A 20852-nucleotide genomic window follows, 5' to 3' on the forward strand; every position below is an offset into this window, starting at 1 on the left:
GCAATCCAAATGATTCCCTCACAGGCTTTTTTGCTTCGAATGTACTAGAAAAATGTTTTTATTAGTTTTTGCCTCTCTGGCAAGATTCTTCTCAAATTCCCTCTTGGCCTACTGATTTACACCTAACCTGCCAGAGCTTGAGGTCTTGCCTATTTTCTTCATCTGGCTCCATTTTTTGAATGATGCACTTTTGGCTTTAATTGCCTCTTTAACCTTGCTATTAAAGCAATCGGGCCATTATCTGGTCTTCCTTCAATCTTTTTTAATGCATGAAAAAATTGTGTCTGTGCTTCCAAGATGGTATTTTTAAACTTTTAACATTTGCAACAGATCATTTTAGTTTTTTTTCTAATTTCCTCATTCTATCATAATCTCCCTTTTTAAAGTTACACTTTACTGCAGTAGCTTTTCTTAATGCTCTTCCTTCAGAAACTATGCAAATTTGATTGCATTATGATCTCTATTGCTTAGTGGCCCCACCACAATAATCCCTTGGACCAGGCCATATGTTCCACTGAGGACTAGATCTAAGTTAACTGCCCCTCTCATTGGTTCTAAGACCAGCTGCTCCATAAAGCAGTCATTTAGGTCATCTAAAAACTTAACTTCTCTATCATGTCCCAATGAAACACTGACCCAGTCAATGTTGGGGGGTAATTAAAATAAGAACATAAGGCTTGCCATACTGAGTCAGACCAAGGGGCCATCAAGCCCAATATCCCGTTTCCAACAGTGGCCAAGCCAGATCATGAGTACCTGGCAGGATCCCAAGGGGCAGATAGATTCCAAGCAGCTTATCACAAGAATAGGCAGTGGATTTCTGCAACTCATCCTTAATAATTGTTAATGGACTTTTCCTCCAGGACCTTATCCAAACCTTTTTAAACACAGCCTCACCAATAGGACTTTGTATATTTTCTTTTCCCAAGATACAGAGTTTACAAATGCTAGAGTGTACCCAGATGTGTCCAGAACTATACCAGTCATGTGAAAGGCATTCATTAACTTGTGGAGATGCTAAAGCTCTGGATGTGGTATTTCTCGTTAAATTTCCATATAAATTTGTTTGAAGTTTCGGGGGAGATAGTTTTAATTTTTTTTTACGCAACATAATTTGGGGCCTTTCTGAGTCTGATTTTGATGCAACCCCTAAAATACGAAGCTCTAGTCTTCATGTGGCGATTAATTAAATACTTACAATGTCATAATATACATTCCCAATATGGATGTAATTTAAGCACCATTAGTTTTCAGTCATCCACTTTTTCTTTATGATCTTTTTATCCCTCCTTGTTAACTTCCTTATTTTACCATTTTTTTTAGGGCTCTTGACAGTGAATCCAACTACCTATATCCAAGTTATATTGTATATTTAATTAATTTAATTTTATATTTTACTGTTTTCTTTAGTATTCTAAGTTTATCTTGGAATCAAATTCAAATAAATTGCTTTTAAAAAAATAAAGGAATCATAGAACTAAAAGATAGAGGATACTATACAATCAAGAAATAGGAAAGCTTACATTTTGATTATCCAATATTTAGACTCCTGAACACTGAAATTATATTAATTCTGAATCAAGAACTAAAATACTGAGACAGACAAGACATACAAGGAATAAAATACTGTTGCAAATTATTTTTGGTTCCTATAATTTAATATTTTCTCTTCAAACACCATTTTATCCATTTCATATAAGTTTATGTAAGCTATAAAGATGAATCAACATTGACAATTCAACTTCTGTTGTCACAAAAAAATTATTCATTTGAGTTCCTCCATTTCACTTAAACTAAAGAAAGAAAAACCCTACTTGTGTTCCAAAACATTTTACAAAGCAAATCTTGCCACAATGTGCTAAATAGTGCACACACTACAGAGACTGAACCCTTTTGAGATAGTCTACTGTGTGTTTATTACTGAATGGAAAAACTACACTCTAATGCTGAACATGCTAGCAATTTTACAACACACTCAAAGCTAATATAATGCCTCATGTAAAACTTGCTCATTTTTTATTTTGTTTTAAAAAAAATAGTTTTCAATAAACCCCAAAAGACAAACTGTATGTTAAGTTGGCTTCGCTTTAAACTCAATTAAATCAAACCAATAGCTGAAAGAAACAAACAAGACAGGAGAAAACAATTAATTGCTTCCATGCTGTGCTTTAGTTTTTCCCTTAACACAGCCCAACAGATTTTTAGCAATTTACAGCATACTCCATGGATGGTAGAAAAATATAGATGAAGTTGATGTATTTGAATCATTTAACCAAAGTAAGTTTTCCTGATTTTGCAATTTAAAACACAGAACTTAACTACTGGAAGGCTCAACTGGTTGTCCTAATTTAACTAATTATTTAAGACTTAAGATCAACTCACCTGTTAAACTCTCTTTGCTGGAAAATGAGAATGATAAAAGCACCAATATATCAGTTATGCTCTCAATAGGGAATAGTTCATAAAAGGGAAGCTTTGAACCAATCAAATGGGAATTACATGAAAGCAGATCTACATTAATGGGTTTGCCACTGTGGTTCAATTACAAAGCTCCAGCCACTCACCCTAGCAGTCTGCTGGTTCAAGACCGGTTTAAGCTCTTTTCTGGGAGTGAGCAATAAGAAATGGATCTGCTCTTTAGGATCGCAAAGATACTTGTGATCCAGATTGGCAACTGTCAGAGACAGGATGCTGGGCTTGATGGACTCGGCATGGCATATTTTGCATTGTTATATTCTTAAGGAGTTTACTGAATATGAAACTTCAATTTTGCTGCTTCCTTTTTCAAAAAATTCACTACTGTTGCCTTTCATTATGAAGGAAAAAATATTAGCTTCAGGTAAGTCATGGTTGTTTACAGTTAATTTTAGAAATGTAATCTGCATGGAAATAGTAACTATGACAGAGAGGATGCTTTTTCTAAAATTTATTGGACAGGTATCAGACAAATATTACTATATACAGTAATATATTATTACTACAGTTGAATTAATATTTGTGAACACTACATAAAATATGACAACCAACATAAGCACTCAAATCTCAATCATATATATATATGCATTATACATACACCAGAAATAAATAAGAATAGATTACTACTGCATTATGTCAAACTAACTGAAGGTTAAACTAAAAGATACATTTGATCTAACTAAGTAATATTTTCCCAAGTTTTTACAATTGGTGAATACTGAATATAACAAATAAACACCACAAATCCTTCACAGCCAAGTATTTTTATCCTTCTTTTGTGCCCATCATAATAGGCATACCCGGCAAGCAAAATACCTTCTTTGCCTTACATTTAATCATAGGCCAATGATCAAACTTTTTTCTTCTTTTTATATTTATGTACTTAAAAATGAACTTATTTTAATAATGAATGAGTAAAGCAGTGTTACGACACGGGTCCCTGTTTCAAAATCCTGCATCAGGGGGATGCACTCTGCTCAAAACTACTTCTTCTTATAGATTATTTAAATGTTGAAACGTTACTTTTTTCTCCATAGAATAATTTCGAAACAGGGACCCGTGTCTGAGAACACCGCTTCACTCTTTCGTTATTAAGATAAGTTCAACATATATAATTGATGTGCTGATCACATCAATATATCAACACCATATTTTAATGGTGGTCTTGCTTCATCACATACACAAAATTTCACAAAAGTCCATGTTCAAAACTAACCAGGCTCTAGTTTGGCAGATTAGGAAAATGTATTTCACATTCTTTATATAAACAGGGAAGAGACAGCAAGAGAATTTGCATATACGGTATATCCACTATAAAGCCTGATACTTTCTCCACCAACAGTTCATCCCATAGTATGCTTTCTCCATCAGTGCAGGACCATAGCTTTTAACAACTTCCAGCTTTAAATATCTTTTCAACAATTTATGAATTAAAGTAACCTGAATTCCAAAAATTATATGTGGTTTTTAAAATCTTAGTTAAAAAGTCAATGTTCTGTAAACAACTGTATGCTATTTAACCATTCAGAAATCACTTCCTCAAAAATTGGTATGTATCTGCACTCCCACCACATATGAAAAGAAATACCCTGTAGATTAACAGGAACTCAACAATTCTGACGTTTGAACTATTTAAATAATGCATTATTGTGACAGGTACAGTATAAAAACTTGTTAGCTTTTAAAACATACATGTGAATAGTCTGACATACATCCAGTCTTTTAGAAGAATATGTTCTACTATGTAATGGAAGTGAGTCCTTATGCTGTGACGTGGTTGACGTAGCCTAGTAGGCAAAGCTACTAGCTTCAAACAGACAGCTGGCGGACACGCCCTTTGACGGGACAGAGATGGACCTTCACCTATGCCAGGCCCATTCCTCACAGTTTGAGCCTTTGGGTTCCAAGGGCCGGCAGGAATTAGACAAGTGTCCCTAAGGCTGATCAGAAAGCAGCAGTCCAGCGACAGGCTAAGGTCAGGGACAGGCAGCAAGCAGATAGTTACCTGGTTTGGGCAAAGGGTCAGGGCAGGCAGTGAGCAAAGCATAGTCGAGTTCCGTGGCAGGCGGCAAGCTAGATTGTAGTCAGAGTCCATAGCAAGGATCAATACCAGGGGTCAATACCAGGCAGATAAGCAAAGGACTGTAACAGGGCAAGGTTGGAAGTAAGGCAAGGTGGACTGGAATAGACAGGGCAGGCAGGATAAGGCAAGGAAGACTGAACGAAGCAATGAAAACTGAACGAGGCAAGGCAAGGCAGGTTGGATGAGGCTGAGCAGGCAGGATCACTGGAGCAAGGAAGGATCAGGAATGCTGGAGCAACAAACACTGCCGTAAATAAAATGTCCTGTTGCTGAGGTGAGGGCTAGGAGCGTGGCTGGGGTTTAAATACCCAACTGTATCAATGTCATCATTGGGTGCCTAAGGGTCTTTTCCTGCTGCAGAGCCTTAATAAGGGAGTGGAGTGCGTGCACGCCTAGGGAGAGGCATGTTATGACGGGCCCGAAGCATGCTGATGGCATCCTGGCCGTGAAAGAATCTGGAGAGCACCTTTAGGGTCCGACAATGCTGTGGGTAAGTATGGCCGGTTGCAAGCCTCCCCATGACTAGCCAAAATGTTACAGTACCCCCCCCCCCTTCTAAACTCCCTCCCCAGGCCTCTTGGCATAGGCTACTGGGGGAAATGACAATGGGAGATTTTTACCATCTGGGGGGCTTGGCAGCTAAAATTTAGGTACAAGAGGAAGTTCCAAGGAATCTTTGGTTCTGGGAGCTCATGTAAGGACATCAGCCCACTGGCCTTCAGTTACAGTTGAGAATCCTTTGGAGAAATGAGTGCATGGCACGAGTCCCTTGGTCCTCCTGTTGAGCGAGGACAGCTCCTACCCCAATGGTAGCAGCTTCTACCTCCAAGATAAAGGACTGGGGAATCCAAGTGGACGGGACAGAGATCTCATAGGTACTCTAGTTTGAGAGGTTTAAATGACTGCGTGACTTCTGTCTCAGATGTGGACAATGGTTGGGTCCTGCCCCCCACCGGGAGGTCATCTGATCTATAAGAAAGTATGGTCTTAGGTGGTTGCTTGCTGCATATGTTGGTGATGGCTGGGTACAGGGGTGGCAGGTCCTGTAGATCAGCCAGGTTGTTTGAGCCAGCATGACTGGAGGCAGGATCCAAGCAGAGCAATGCTCATGGCAGGAGCCCCAATGAGTAATTTGTAACATACCCCAATCTATAGCAGGTTGGTGAAATCGGATTCAGGGCAACCTGAGAATGACAGAATTGACCACTCTGGGTAGTATATGTAACTCAATACTTTCCTGATGAAGGCGAGTCTACATGGTGATGGGTAAGGTAACTATGGTCAAATAGCTGGACAGAGGTTCCCTGTAGACTGTGTTGATGCAGGCTGCAGTCAAGGTAATGGTGGGCCAGTTATACTAACAAAGTAACGACTCCTAGATAAAAATGACACCCACTCCGGAATTTGGCAAAGCCTCAGTTTGAACAGTAGCCTCCCTGAAGGTGAAGCAAATAGGGACCACCAGCTTTCTAAGAGGAGACAGTTTGCCATAGGACTATCTCTCCAACCACACCTAGGTTGGAGAACTTTTTCATCTTCTCAGGGCAATGGCTGGTGAAATGCCCCTGCACCCGCACAGTAGAGATAGAAGTTATGCTGCCTCCATCTCTGCTTCTCTTCATTCGAGAGTTGGGAGACCCAACTGCATGGGTTTTTCAGTGGCGACAGGTGTCATGGGGTACCCAGGATGACAGCAGGGAAGCCTGAGGTTATGAGAACAAGTGGACAGGTCGATTGGATACTCTTTTCTCCCGAGCCAGCTCCTGGAATCTCAAATCTACTCTGATGGCCAGGACAATGAGGCCCTCCAATGTGGGTGGAATATCTTGGCCGACCAGCTTAATTTTCATTATTCCAGACAATCCTTGCCAGGAGATGGCCATCTGGACCATTCTCATCCCAGTGAAACTCTGAGGCCTGGGTACAAAAGTGTACCACATACTCACCCACCATGCGAGTACCATAAAGAATTTGCAGTAATTCTCTGGCTGTGGATGTGGCATGCCCTGGTTCATCAAATATAAGAATTATTGAAGAAAATTATCCAGATTCCTAAATAGTGGGACATCATGTTCCCAAAGAGGGGAACAAGCAAGGAGAGGATGTAGGTAACTAATTCTGAGTGAAACTTGGCTGCCTGGAGTTAAAACTGTATGCTACACTGGTTTATGAATCCTCAGCACTCTGGGAGGAGACAGAAGTTGTGGCATGGTCTTGTAACAATGGTGGTAGGAGAAGTCACAGGATCATGTGTATGTGCCAGTGCTGATACTGGGGTCTGCATGGTGACCACAAGAAATGAAAGGCTGTGTAGCAGGCCAATTACGTCATTAATAAGCTCCTGCTGCTGCTGAGATAGCCGGGCCAAGCCTTGGTCTGCCAGAAATTTCAACCAGTCCTGTTGTAGTTGTATCTGGAGTGGCAGCCCAGCAATGGCCTGAGCGGGAGATGGGTCCACCAAGCTCATGGCCTCAGCAAATTTTAATGGATGTGAGCTCTCATGCTATGACGTAGTTGACACAGCCTAGCAGGTGAACCTACTAGGCCCACGCTGATAGCTGGCAGACACATCCTTGGGCAGGACTGAGTTGGACCTTCACCTATGCCATCCCTATTCCCGCAGGTTGAGCCTTTGGGTTCCAGGAGCAGGCAAGACTTAGGCGAGTGTCTCTAGGTGTGGTCAGAAAGGGAGAATTCAGGGGCGGACTGAGGTCAGGGCAGACAGCGAGCAGTTACCTAGTCTGGGCCAAGGGTCAGGGCAGACAGTGAGCGAAGCATAGACCAGATCCGTGGCAGGTGGCAGGCAAGAGAGTAGCCTGGGATCATAGCAGGGGTCAATACCAGGCAGACAAGCAAAGGACTGGCTTAGGCAGGGTTGGAAGGAAGGCAAAATGGACTGGAATAGACAGGGCAGGCAGAATGAGGCAAGGGACTCTGGATGAGACTAGGCTGGACCAGCTGGATGAGGCCAAGCAGGCTAGACAAGACAAGATAGGCAGGATCAGTAACACTGAAGCAACACATGCTGCAGTAAGCAGGAAGATCTGTTGCTGCGGTGAGGGCTAGAAGCATGGCTGGGGTTTAAATACCCAGCCATGCCATTATCACTGGGCGCCCAAGGGTCTTTTCCCGCCTCAGAGCCTTAATAAGGGGCAGAATGCCCATGCACGTGCTTAGAGAGAGGTACGTCATAAATAAATACGTTGCAATGGGCCCGGAATATACGGATGACATCCTGGCCACGAGAGTGTCTGGGGATCATCTTTAGAGCCCGGCAGTATCAGGGTTATGTGCAGCCAATCATGGGCCTCACCATAACCGGCCGAGACATTACATACCTCAGAGCCTTAAGTTGTCAAAAGGCACCTTGCTAACAGTTCCACCTCTGAAAGGGGCCAAGTTAGCCTGTACACATCATAAGGCTCTTTCTGTTATCTAGCTTAATTATGGGAAGATATCCCAGTTGCAGCTCAGAAGACTAAACTACTATTATTACTACTTACCACTTTCATAGTGCTACTCAACATACACTGCCTGTTTATAACGACTACTCCCTGATTGTCACCAGAACAAAAACATATAAGAGACAGTCCCTTTACTGTAGAGCTTACAATCTAATCAAGACAAAATACAGGGCTAAAGATCTAACATACAGACTAAAGAGCTAACCATCTTTAACAAAAATAATGAAGACATGGCTTTTTAAACAAGTTTTTCAAGTTTAATGTCTGTTCTTCAAGCAACAAGGGAATTTCAGCAGATGAGTGAATTCTGACAGATTCTGTGGTACCACCTACTTATCTTGGTTTAGCTAGATTGGAATAATTGCCTTTAATTTCAAGTACTTAAAGACTCTTGGGTTGGAACACTAGGAAAATATAGAATAGTATTTGGAACAATTAAAACTGTGGCCCTATTTTTGTAGTTATGTTCTTGTTCATTTATAGGTAATAGGTACTGACTGCACTAGATGTTCTAATTGTTTCTATATTACTTATACTTAATATGGATGACAGTTAATTGTTTTATATTGTGTAATTTCAGCATAATGTATGTTGGATTAATTGAACATACACCATAATTTGTGATCTTTCTGCTTTAAGCATATAAAGCAAAATGTTGCTTACCTGTAACAGGTGTTTCTCACAGGACAGCAGGATGTTAGTCCTCACATATGGGTGACATCACAGGATGGAGCCCAATCACGAAACACTTTTGTCAAAGTTTCTAGAGCTTTGACTGGCCCTACTGGGCATGCCCAGCATGGCACCAACCCTGCAGCCAGCAGGGGTCCCCCTTCAGTCTTGTTTAAAAAGCTACAGGAAGTGCCGAAAAATAAAATAAGAAATGTAACAAACCCAACACCACGGGGCGGTGGGCGGGTTTCGTGAGGACTAACATCCTGCTGTCCTGTGAGAACACCTGTTACAGGTAAGCAACATTTGCTTTCTCACAGGACAAGCAGGATGGTAGTCCTCACATATGGATGAGTATGGAGCTGAGGATGTCAGAGTATGCACCAAATGTACCCAAAGACATGCAACAGACACAATAACCAGGGTAGAATTTGGTAGAGGGCATCCTGAACCCTAACGGGCAGGCGGAAGGGTGTTAGTACGTCAAATTGTGAATAGGTTATGCAGGACAGATTGGCCGAAGATGGAATCTTGTCTTCCGGCCTTGTCCAAGCAATAGTGGGCTGTAAAGGTATGGAGAGAACTCCAGGTGGCAGCCCTGCAAATGTCAGGAAGCGGCACCGATCGTAGGTGTGCTACTGAAGTCGCCATGGCCCTCGCAGAGTGTGCTTTAACACGGTCTTGAAGTAGAATGCCTGCTTGCTGATAGCAAAAGGATACGCAGTCCGCTAACCAGGAGGAGAGAGTCTGCTTACCCACAGGCTGCCCCAATTTGATGGAATGGAAAGAGACAAACAATTAAGTGCTTTTCCTGTGGGCAGCTGTATGGTCTAGGTAGAACGCTAGAGCACGTTTACAGTCAAGGGTATGCAGAGCCTGCTCTCCTGGATTGGAATGGGGCCTAGGAAAAAAGGTAGGTAGTATAATGGATTGATTGAGAACTCTGATACTACCTTAGGCAAGAATTTAGGGTGAGTGCGGAGTACTGCCCGGTCCTGCAGAAGTTTAGTGTAAGGCGGATAGGTAACTAGGGCCTGTATCTCAGTAACTCTGCGAGCTGAATTGATTGCCAAAAGTAAAATCACTTTCCATGTGAGATAGCGAAGTTCACAGGATTGGAGAGGCTCGAATGGTGGTTTCATGAGCCTTCCTAAAACAAGGCTGAGGTCCCAAGAAGGGGCCGGAGGACGCAGTGGAGGCTTGAGGTGAAACAAGCCCTTCAGAAAACGTGTTACAAGGGGTTGTACTAATATGGGAACATCCCCAACACCTTTATGGAAGGCAGCCACCTCACTAACATGCATTCTGATGGAGGAAGTTTTTAGACCTGACTCCGACAAGGGCCAGAGATAGTCCAGAAACTTCATGATTGGACAGGTAGAGGGGTCAAGGGATTGAGAAGAGCACCATGACTGAAACCAGTTCCATTTGTAAGAATAAGATTTTCTCGTGGAAGGCTTCCGTGAAGCAATCAGGAAACGGGAAACTGATTCAGAAAGGTTAAGTGGCTGAAGGATTAACCTTTCAACATCCATGCCGTCAGGGACAAGGCTTGAAGATTGGGGTGGCGTAGGAACCAGTCAGTTTGCGTAATAATAAGCGGGTCCTTTCCCAAGGGAATGTGCCTGCGAATGGAGAGATCCTGAAGTACTGGAAACCACACTTTGCGAGGCCAGTGAGGTGCTATCGGGATCATGGTTCATGATCATGGTTGTGAAGGAAAGGTCCTCTGGAGGAGAACGCTTTCTGCTTTCAGAAGGAGAAGGTGGTGAAGGCAGGTCATCGGTGTCTGGTGAAAGATCATCTGTCCAGGTATCGTAGGGATCGGCATCTGCCCCTCTAGGAGCCCTAGGGGGATGGGACGGTGGAATCCCTGAAGGTCCTGGTCTAGGCTCCGAAGGAATCGAAGGAATAATTGGAGGCACCGGTGCAGGCATTGAGGGCATCGATGAATGGATCGATGGCACTGGACGTATCAGCATCGATGGCTGAGGCGTCGGTAGGACTCCCGATGGAGGGATGCGGAACGGTGTTTCCCCTCCCGATGACAAGGTAAGCGGAGAGGGCACTGGAGCCATTGGTGACCCGGGATCCATCGGTGGAAAAGCGGCGATGAGCACTTCCATTTTCAAGAGTAGTGATGCCAACACTGCCGGAATCGGGTCAGTGGTTGGTTCCATGATCGGTACTGGTGTCGGTGCTGGAGGAACTTGGAGTCGATGCATCACCTTGTCGATGGCCTCCTGAACCAGCCGGTCTAGTTCTTCTCGGAGCCCTGAAGCAAGTAGCCCTGGCTCCAGAACAGAAGGAGGCGGCAGAGGCATAGCTGGAGGGACCACCGTTAAAGGCGGAGTCACAGCTTCCAATCCCCTTTCGGGTGAGGGTTGCCTCGGTGACCCGGTCGCCGAAAAGGTCGGTGCCTTTTCTGGACGGGTTTTCTTCAACGGCAGCTCAGACGATTTCGCTCCCTCGATGGTCCAAGACTTCCGATGTCAATGGCGATGTCGCTCTCTATGATCCCCTTGGTCCTGAGGGGGAGTAGAGGGAGATGAAGGCCGAGAAGTCGTCAATGCCGGATGGTCACTGGCCGGTGGTTGATACTGGCGCGAAGTTGACTGTGCCAGTTCTGTCGATGTCGATGCAGTTCCATCTTCTCCATTCTGGCCTTGCGACCTTTTGGTGTCATTAGGGCACATTTGGTGCAGGTGAGGACATCGTGCTCACATCCGAGACACATTACACAGACCTTATGAGGGTCTGTTATGGACATGGTGCGATTGCAGTCCGGGCACCGACAGAACCCCAAGGCCATGGCCATGAAAAACTCGAGCCGCGGTACGGTCGACGGCCAGTAGGCCGCGAGGGCCAAACTAGACAGGAATCGACCGAAAACGGGTAAAAACTTACCAGAGTACAGCGGAGTCAAAAATTTGAAGGAGAAACCCCTGTGATGTATGAAACTTTTTAATAATTCCGTGAGGAAAATTGCTGTCAGGAATCTCTGTGGAGCTCCTTAACCGCGTGGCTACTGCTGCGCGGAAAAAAGAAGACTGAAGGGGGACCCCTGCTGGCTGCCGGGTTAGTGCCATGCTGGGCATGCCCAGTAGGGGCCAGTCAAAGTTCTAGAAACTTTGACAAAAGTGTTTCGTGATTGGGCTCCATCCTGTGATGTCACCTATATGTGAGGACTACCATCCTGCTTGTCCTGTGAGAATAAATGTATCTGTAATCCATAAGATGAGTCTAATGTATTTCCTACAAAGGATCTTGTACACAGATTACTTACATGTGGGGCTTTTGGTTTTAAAGTATTCATTTTTTAATGCTCTCATGTCTATATTTCTCTTCATTTTATCTTTTCTGGCTTTTTGGTGTGGATATTTGTAAATAAGAATCAGTGTATAAGCTGCCTTCAAATAAGTATTTTTAAAATAAGTTTAAAAACCCAAAACAAAGGATGAAAATTAACGACATGCCTGCACTTTCTCAATCATATCCTTCAGATGCACTCATAAACCACAGGATAAAAATAAATCCATCTGCAATTCAGTCTTGAACTCAATTTGTGTTCATCAATAAAAACAGAGTACTGGGAGCCCTACTACAGGCAAATGAACTTCATTCCACACCTTTATTAATTCCTATCTAAACCTACTCAACTGGAATACTGGGAAGGATTTTATTTCAGGTTAGAATGTGTGCTCAGGATTTAATGGAGTGGTGCTCTAATATCTAATACATCTAGAAGATATGCTTGTATAGGTCTTAGATTTAAAAAAGGATTTAAAAAGAGCCATTTCCATTTCATGTGGCAGCATAAGCATCACAGGATTTGTTTTCAGGTCTTGATACAAACTGAAGTCACGGAAAAACTAAAGTCTTATTTTGACTACTTCAAAAATGAACCATATTTAAATGCTCATATAATTTATTATTTATTCACTATCTTTCCAAGATAAGCCTGCCCAAGATAATGCACAAATAAAAGGTCCCATTCTGGAGATACTTGTGAGATTAATCTTAAATTTGTTGTATTCAGCTATTTACACCAACCTACAAATTCAGCTTATTCTGAATTTATTTCTAGTGCACTGTTCTAATGTAGGGGGAAAGAGCCCTTTAGATTAAGTTTGTGCACAGTCTTGTAGGTCTGAACTTTACCAGATGTTTAGTACTCAAGTTGTGAGAAGGGGAGTCTTAACACATAAGGGGATCGATGCAATTTTGTGCGCTCAGGCTACCGCACAGGTTAGCCCATGATTGGATGCGCGTTTTGGACATGCTAGGCTAACACTCAATGAAAAAAGGGGATTAACGTACAGCCAAACATGCTCGTAGCTAATAGCACTCATCACATGTAAATGCCATGGAGATGTGGCTATTAGCTATTTCCTACAATGCAAAAACATCACCATGCGTCTGATGTGCATGTTTTTACTCGCAAGAATTAACGCCAACCCCCCAACTGGCATTAAGTCTTGACATGCATCAAGGGCTCAAAAAAAAAAAAGCAGAAATTACTGCTTTTCTGTGGTGCCTCCTACTTAGTACCGTCAATTCTAAATAAAAGTAACCACAGGAAGCAGCATGAAAAAAAAAATCTTGATGTCTGTCAGGTTAGGAAACAGACGCTCAATTTGTGGCTGTGCGCAGGTTAGGAAAATTGGACATTTGTTAATTGAGTGTTTGGTTTTCTAATCCACGCACAGCCACATCTCCTGGGTGCCCAATGCTGTGGATGCCCTGGGGACACACAATTTATCTCTAGCACATCCTTTTTAGCGCAGCAACTCATTTGCCAATTGCATCGGACCCCCAGGAGAGGGTGTGTGCACTTTGGAAAAATGTGCACCCAATTTGGACGCATGGTTTTTCACGCTTGATATTACATTAGCCCCAAAGTTAATAAAAATATATCTTCAGTTCTGTGTACACAATGACGAGCTAAAGGACACTCCTGTGGTGTGTTGCGTGATTCCTTTCTACATATACATGTGCAGTGTATGTGATGAGTATTCCTATCTTTCACTCAATGATCAAATAATTTTTGGAATAATCATCTTTTTTGAGTATAGTTAACACCACTTTATGATTTGTGGTAAAACTTGGACAGATCAGACCTCTAAAAGGGTTAACAGATAATTCCAGTACTTCTCATTCTAGTTTTTTTCTTGATCAAATTCTTTCAGATCTTCAAGTTAAAGTCTCTTAAAGAAGTAGGCACTCCAATTAACTGTGTACAAAGATACACTTATTTTGAGAGTACCTACAATCATATTAAACAGTAGCTTCTTTGGAAGGGAAAAATATTCCTCAGAAAAACGTGCAAACAAAACTGATTTGAAGAACACTGGAATTTGTGTTAAATTTAAGAACTGTGAAAATTTTGGCAAAAGAACCACAATCTTTTTGTGGAAGATTTTGCTGGCATAATTTTCAGCAAATTATTTTCCTTCCTGAAATCTTTGGGCAAAATATACTCTATTTGATAATTGTGAAAATAAATACCGTATTTTCCGGCATATAAGACGACTGGGCGTATAAGACGACCCCCCCTTTTTTATACATATTTTTAAGAAAAAAAATAATTTTACACTCAAACAGGAGCAAGCCTATCTATGAAAAGGCAACACTACAAATACCATATATCAGGCCCTAAAAACCAATACACCTCTTATTAGGAAAACAGAACTAGCAAGCAGCTATAGATCCCCACACAGAAATAATTGTAAAACTATACTAATAAGCAGAATAAATGTTTCAAAACAGCTATGAACAGAATAACATCCAACAATTAAAAACTCATAAAAACTATTAAACATTCTCCAAACACCAATAAAATATTTCAAAAAAGCAGACACATCACATAATATTAAATAATTAAAATGGCAGTCAATCAAGAAAAATAAACTTTAAAAGCCACCTTTACTTACCCCCTCCAGCAGCTCTCCTACTCCTCTTCCATGCAGGCCGTAGCACACACCAGAAGCAGCAGTAATGGCTAAGCTCTATACTCATGGTCCTCTTCCTTAGGGCCCATGTCTCTCACACACACACCATACCAGTCATGCCCCCATGACCAGTTTCTGTCTCTCACACACCAATCATTTCCCAAACAGTCTTTGACACACACACCAGACACCTTCCTGAACAGTTTCTCTCATGCCATACACACACACAGGCTTCCCACTCCCGTGTTCTGCTTACCGTACATATACGGGCTTCTCACTCTCATAATCACTTTCTCTGTCTCACACACACACACACACCAGTCTCTCTCATTTCCATGCTTGCTCTCCACGTGCACAGGCTTCTCATTCCCTGAATCACATTCTTTCTCTCACATTCACACACACCAGTCTCTTTCTCTCACACACACCGTCACCTTATCAACCAGTCTCTCTCTCATGCACGCACACACACACACAGCCCTCCCGCTCCCATGCTCTCTCTCACATAATCAGGCTTCTTACTCCCATGCTTTCTCACATACCCAGATTTCTCACTTCCATGCTTTTTCTCTCTCTCACACTCACATACACATCATTCATCCCTCTGAGCAGTCACTTTCATTGTCTCTCACATATACACACACACATGAGCTCGCTGACCAGTTTCTCTCAATCACACACATGCTCTCAATCAAATGCATTCTCTCACTTACACACAGGCTGGCTGCTTCTCTCTCTCTCTCACTCACTTCCACTCCCCCCCCCCACCGAGCACAAATAGTAGCTGCAGCAGCTTCCTCCTCCAGCCCCCGCAGGCCAAGAAAGAAGAAACCCATCGGCCGCGGGAGGCTCATGCTGCTGTCTCCTTTCCCGATTACCAGCTCCTTCGACTGCTCGGGGGCCGATGCTGCTGTCGCCGCTATTTTTTCACGCGGCACGGCTCTTTCTTCCCGCGCATCACTTCCTGTTCCGGTTCAAAGGGGGGGGGGGGGGGCGGGAAGAAGAAAAGGCCAGCCGCGGATGCCACAGCTTTTTTTTTTTTTTTGCACCGCTGCCGTTCCCGCTGGGCTTGAACGTGCTGATAGCCCAGCGGCAACGGCAGTGCGGTGCGCGGGAAGGAGAAAGCCGTGCCGCATGAAAAATAGCAGCGGCGACAGCAGCAGCGGCCCCCGAGCAATCGAAGCAGCTGATAATAGGGAAAGGAGACAGCACCATGAGCCTCCTGCGGCCGATGGGATTCTTCTTTCTTGGCCTGCGGGGGCTACAGCTACTATTTGTTCTCGGGGGGGGGGGGGGAAGTGGAAGTGAGTGAGAGAGAGAGAGAGAAGCAGCCAGCCAGCCAGCCTGTAAGTGAGAGAATGCATGTGTGTGATTGAGAGAAACTGGTCAGAGAGCAGGTGTGCCCTATATGACGATACCCGGCGTATAAGACGACCCCCGACTTTTGAGAAGATTTTCTTGGGTTAAAAAGTCGTCTTATACGCCGGAAAATACGGTAGATTTGAAGACTTTTTGCACTTTTTATGAGAAACTTACTTCTGGCCCTTTACATATAACACCTATTGCTATTGATCATGATCTGTAGCAACATTTATTTCTTTCGACCACAGAGAAATGTTTGGGGGAAAAAAAAAGCAGTCAAATAAAAATTCCCAATGATCACCCTGCAGTGGAAACAGACTACTGTCCTCTGCTTTTATTATAAAAATGCAGCATATAGGCACAGCAGTCAGTAATTGCAAGCCCATCTGTCTTGTACCTTGAGCAAGCAACATTGCTAACAAGCACAGTTTAGCATGAATAAATAATTTACAATGTTCAAACGTAATTGGGCCAAAGATCATATTTAAAATGTAAAAAAATAAAAGACTTAACTTATGCAAATACTGCAGGAAACCATTTCCCCATTAACTAATACTTGTCAAGGTTATTAGTTTTCCATTCACAATTTCAGCAAGGAATATGAAAACAACCTGAGCAAAATAAGTGCTTTTTAAACACGACAAACGTAAAATTGAATAACGTTTTTTTCCTAGTCTCTACAATATCAGGCACGGTAACTTTAATACTGGCGTGCGGGTGCACATGTGCACGTTTGCCAGCTCGTGCCCAGGAACTCAGCCTTTTTAAAACATACTCGCATATATGCGCATGTTACAAAATAAGCTGAATGTGCTCACTATTTTAAGTAGGGGTGCACATATGCACGGAAATGCTGCTTCAACTGCACAAGCGGGGGATTTTAATAGACACGTGCTGACACAATCACCAGATTTCCCAGTTTGTTCCCTGTTCACCCAGGCAAGGGATAGGACTTTCAAACCCTACTAGTTTAATAGCCTCCTTTCCCCCCTGTTAGCCCCAACCTTTAAAACCCTGCTGACATGCCTAGGTTTTTTTATTTTATTACTTCCATGCATCCATAGCAAAAGTATATTTAAGCGGCAGGGGACTGCAGCATGCACCTGTGCATGTATTTACATGTGAATTTGAAATTGAAATCCAGGAACACCCATGCCCTGCACAGACCACGCCACTACCCTTTTTTGGAACTTTTCATTTGTGCGTGCAGCCGGAGATACGTGCGTACTTGGGTGGCTTTTAAAATCTGCTCAGCTCGCACCAGCCCAACATATTCATATATCTCCCTGTTTTGGCACACGTCAGGCTTTTAAAATTCACCTTTAAAAAAAATAACATACAGCCACCTTGACCAGTTAAATCCAGCCAACCACTAATTGCTCCTGAATGCTGAAAATCAAATATTTCTCTGCAATCACAACATCACATATGCTAGCCAGTATGTTAAGCAGTATCAACAGCATTGAAATATCTTAAATATTTTAGAATTCTTTCAGACATCAACATGGCCTTGAAAAAACGCTATATGTAAAATGAGATCTCACTCGGATTCCTATCAGATTTCCATGATGACTGCTAGATTTATTAGTCACCTTTGACAGATATGACCCACTCAGTGTTATAGGACACACTGTGGAGATTTACAGGGATAAGTATATCAGCTTTACTATTGCGAATTTGCTTCTTTTTCATGGGGAAATAGTTATGGGATATTTCTTAACTCCAGCTAGGGACCCATTCTACAGATTCCCACAAGGCTTGGCATTATTGCTATTTTTGTATATGAGGCCCAATTGCTTACATTTCAAGAGCTAAGCTTTTTCATCAGTAATCTGATGATATTCAGAGTAAATCCATTAAAACAAAAATAAATTCCCTCTCAGCACTGGTAGAATGCCTGATTGAGGAAACTGATTGCAAGAGAAAAAAATTGGTTAAGACTTAAAAACAGCAATGTGTGATAGGGTTTGCAATTTAGCCTTTACTGTGACCACCAGCTCAACCTGGATAATCAGGTAAGGGCGTGGTGAGTGGCCTTTATAACCAGTCAGCCCAGAAACCCATGGACTCAAATTCGCCCCCAGCCCGACTGAATTCCACCCCTTACACACAAGGAAGACACGACACATAATTTGGATGCAAAGATCACATTCATTTATTAGAATCCCTAACATGGGAGTCTAATTAGGCATCGAGTCCATTCAATGTTTGCAAAACTGCAGCTGGGAAGCTGCCAATAACTCTAATTTCCACCCAAGCAGAACCGTGAGGTCTCACACCCAGCGAGCCCCTGGGACAGGCATCGTGACCGCCAAGCACCGGATGGGATCTCGGCTTGGGCCCCCACAAAGCAAGCCCCTGAGCCCGGGCCCAACATTGATCATCCATGGCAAGCGAGTGAGGGCCCTTAGGCCTCTCACATACATATCGGCATCTTCCAGTTTCCTTCTAATGCTTCTGCATTTACAAATGCTCTCCTTTACTTGGTTGCTGCCGCCGCGACAGATTAACAGATAGATGAAAAACCTGCTATCTAATACATAAATATCTACTCAAGGGGGAGGGGGGGCAGGAGGGGAAACAGCTCTGTTCAGGGAACCAAGAAGGAAGAAGCTGGACCAAGGGGGGCTTGCTGGTTTAAATTGCCCGCTGGCTGCCCTCCCACCGATGTCAGTGACGTGCGCTACCCCCCCCCCCCCCCAAGCCAATCGAGTGACCCAGCATTGGGGCGTGTCTTGATGACATCACCACTCCCGACGCCGGGCCAATCGGGTGGGAGTGATGCCATCACCGGGACTGCCACACTGGCAACATGCAGAGGGGATGGGAATAACCTGTACAGCGAAGGCGATGCTGCCTATGCTGCCTATGTGCCTCAGCGTGACTTTCCTGCTGTGCAAGTTGGATACTGCCAGTTCTGACAATTTTGTTAACTTGTCACCTGAGTGTCTGGATTGCATATGCACGGAGTCAAGCTTGATCCCTAGGAAAGTGAGGACAGTTACCAGGCCAAGGGACACCAAATCTGCTCGCCAGTTTGCAATACGCGTGGAACAGCTTAATGCATTCCAGCAAACCCTTTTTTTTCCTATGTATAGGATGCTAGCCCAGAAGCCTCCTCAGTTGCCCAATGAAGGAAGGTACTGAAGGTCTCAAAATAGGTGCACAAAATTGAACATACCATTGGCAAACACTTGTCATAGTAAAAACTGCCCTCAAATTGGAAACCGAATAGATGGACACCGCAACCTGAATGCAGACTAGATGTCTGCTTTAGCCATAAGGGCACACTGACTGCAGGATCTTAATAAATCCAGTGTGGTGTCAAAGAAAGAATACTGCACTGAGCAATATTCCGAGGGAACATGGTTGTTCACGGATGCTCCGAGTGGAGTGTAAAGCGGATCTGCCTGTTCACCAAGGTCGAGCACATCAGGGCAAATTCATTCCGCTGTAGGGAGACTCGGGTTGAGAAATCTTAAAACAATAGGATATGCTGGTCAAACAGCCGGAGCTCCTTGGTTTCATGGTACGCCTGTAGAATTTCCACTTTTTGTGCATAATTAAAGAGCTTAAAAATCACCATCCTAGACCAGGTTCTTCCTGCAGCGATTCCTCCTAAGCAATGCACACGTTCAATAATTATAGGCCCATGTTCCGCCAGAATGTTTAGTGCTTTAGCCAACTCACATTCGAGATTAGGCTTCAGCATTTTCTCTTTTATCGATTCTGGGATACCTACCACTTGTACGTTTCTTCACCTAGAGTGGTTTTCCAAGTTCTCCAGCTTGTTGGACTATTCGGTTAACAATTTCTCTAGCTGTTGAATTTTTGTTGCAGCCGCCACAGAATCATCCTCTACTGCTCTGATTCAGCCCTCCACCATATCCAGGAGCAACCATATTCCACTATGGAAAAGTGAACTTCTGCGATTTGAGCTGAGGTCGCATCAAATTTGCTACTCAGTGCAGCCACAACTGCTTCAGTAAGAAGGGCCACATTTGCGTCCTTCACCAAGAGTGGCAGTGTATTCTCCTTTGTGGCAGCCATTTTGCAATTGGACTGACACAGCTTCTCCATCTCTTTCCGGGATAATCTGTTGGACATTACTTTTGGAAATCACATGATAAATCTGTCCATAAACTATTGGAGCCTGCTGTTTGCTACAGAAAGAAAAAATACAGTATCTATCAGCGAAGGCATTCGATAGGTAGGGTATGACACCCGGAGGCCAGACTTGCGCATCCATCCGGGTCCACCACATCACATGATCCACAATGCCCTATATTTTAAAGTTAATTTTAGCTTTATTCACAGGCTATAGCTTTTGCCAAATGATTCAATTAAACATATTAAACAAAAAACCAAATTTCGACCGGAGTCCTACACACATTCCTTTTTCGTGGTCTCAATATACTAATTTAAATTCTATGCTGTTCAAATTGCAAGCACTTTAACTTGTCAGTGCTGAAAGACATGAGCCTACTTTGTCTTTTTATATCTCTTTGCTTTAGATTTACCATTGTTAATATAGTTTCCTTGTTCAATATTTATTGTGAACAACCAAATTTATAACTGGTATTTATTTCAAGAAATTTATAGAGCCCACTACAGAAGTGCATTTGTTTAAAAATGACGATGCTGAACCGAATCAGTTGGATTTGTTTTAGTTCATAGAACAGGAATACACATTGGCAATTGCCCAAAAATAAAAATTTTCATTTGTATAATTTATGTTTTCCCATTAAAATCTATGGGACATGCAAAACTGCTGGTTATTTTTTTCTCCTGAAGGCAGCTAGCAATCAATGATGTCACACTTGAAGCTAGATTGACCACAGGCAG

The 20852-nt window shown here is 43.0% G+C and overlaps 1 protein-coding gene across 7 annotated transcripts in view; it reads right to left on the reverse strand.

Moving 5' to 3' along the window:
• PRIM2 (DNA primase subunit 2) overlaps positions 1 to 20852 on the reverse strand; it is a 608800-nt gene that overhangs the window by 178689 nt on the left and 409259 nt on the right. The window lies entirely within an intron of this gene.

Source organism: Rhinatrema bivittatum, chromosome 3, assembly GCF_901001135.1.
Source record: "Rhinatrema bivittatum chromosome 3, aRhiBiv1.1, whole genome shotgun sequence".
Taxonomy (NCBI): Eukaryota; Metazoa; Chordata; class Amphibia; order Gymnophiona; family Rhinatrematidae; genus Rhinatrema; species Rhinatrema bivittatum.